This window comes from Arachis stenosperma, chromosome 9, assembly GCF_014773155.1.
Source record: "Arachis stenosperma cultivar V10309 chromosome 9, arast.V10309.gnm1.PFL2, whole genome shotgun sequence".
Classification (NCBI taxonomy): Eukaryota; Viridiplantae; Streptophyta; class Magnoliopsida; order Fabales; family Fabaceae; genus Arachis; species Arachis stenosperma.
The window spans coordinates 97,670,541-97,671,841 of NC_080385.1; the positions used below are offsets into that span (position 1 = coordinate 97,670,541).

The 1,301-nt window shown below is 44.0% G+C and overlaps 1 non-coding gene across 1 annotated transcript; it reads left to right on the top strand.

Moving 5' to 3' along the window:
- Positions 1–959: 959 nt before the first annotated feature.
- Positions 960–1,063, top strand: LOC130952007 (small nucleolar RNA R71). Its single transcript, XR_009074188.1, has one exon. It is a non-coding gene; the product is annotated as a small nucleolar RNA R71 (small nucleolar RNA).
- Positions 1,064–1,301: the final 238 nt, after the last annotated feature.

Genomic DNA, 1,301 nt, shown 5'->3' on the forward strand with positions numbered 1-1,301 from the left:
CCTGCTTAGCTTCTTCCACACCTTCCTTCAAGATTTCTGGCTCCTGTTCAGAGGGTCTGATTCCTTCTTCTTCTGAGACTTCCTTCAATATGGTGATGGCCTTGCATTCTTCCCATCTCACTCCCTTTTGTTCCCCTTTAGGATTCTTTTCTGTGTCACTAGGGAACACTGCAGTTGACTTGGGGGCCTGTTGAGATAGCTCTCCTACTCGAGACTCCATCCTCTTGAGTTTTTCACCATGGTTCCTTAAGGTAGATCTCACATCATCCCTAAAGCTTTTCAACTCACTTATGTCCTGACCCATATTTGCAAGCATTCCTTCTATCCTGTTTAATTGATCTTGAAATTGTTGGTTCGGATTAGGTTGGGCAGGTTGATTATTTTGGCCATGATATGGTGGTTGGGAGTAAGTGTTTTGTGTGGCTTGGTATGATCTTTGGTTGGAGTTTTGGTATGTGGAATTGTTATGTTGGTTGGGGTTGTAAGTTTTGTGGTTTTGTGGTTAGGTTTGCTGGTTTCCCCACCCAAAGTTTGGGTGGTTTTTCCAGCCTGGGTTGTAAGTGTTGGAATGTGGATCATATGGTTGCCTTTGTTGATTTCCCACATAGTTGGCCTCTTCCCAATCACCTCCTTCAGTGCTTACATCCTCTTGATCTTGTGTGTGTATTGCAGCCACTTGATTTGTTTCTAATTTCCTGGTGAGCTCTGCTAGTTGCTTGGCAAACACCTTGTTTTGGGCTAGAATTGTATCAACATGGTTCAGCTCCATGACTCCCTTAGTGTTGTGTCTCTCTGAAGCATAGTAGTACTCATTCTCAGCCACTGTCTCAATCACTTCAATGGCTTCTTCCACAGTCTTTTTCCTGTTCAATGAACCTCCTGATGAATGGTCTACAGCCTTCCTTGATTCAAAAGAAAGTCCATCATAGAAAATATGCAATTGCACCCAGTCATGGAACATGTCTGGTGGACATTTCCTTGTCAAATCCTTGAACCTCTCCCATGCCTCGTAGAGAGTTTCACCATCTTGTTGTCTAAAAGTCTGAACCTCAGATCGAAGCCTCTTGACCTTTTGTGGGGGGTAGAAACGTTCCAGAAACTTGCTTTCCACCTCATCCCAGGTTGTTAGGCTCCCCCTTGAGAATGATTCCAGCCACTTAGCTGCCTTGTCCCTAAGTGAAAATGGGAACAAGAGCAGTTTATAGGCATCTTCCTGGACTCCATTGGACTTCACAGTGTCGCAAATTCTCAGAAATTTTGTGAGATGTTGGTTTGGATCTTCATTAGCACTCCCACCAAAT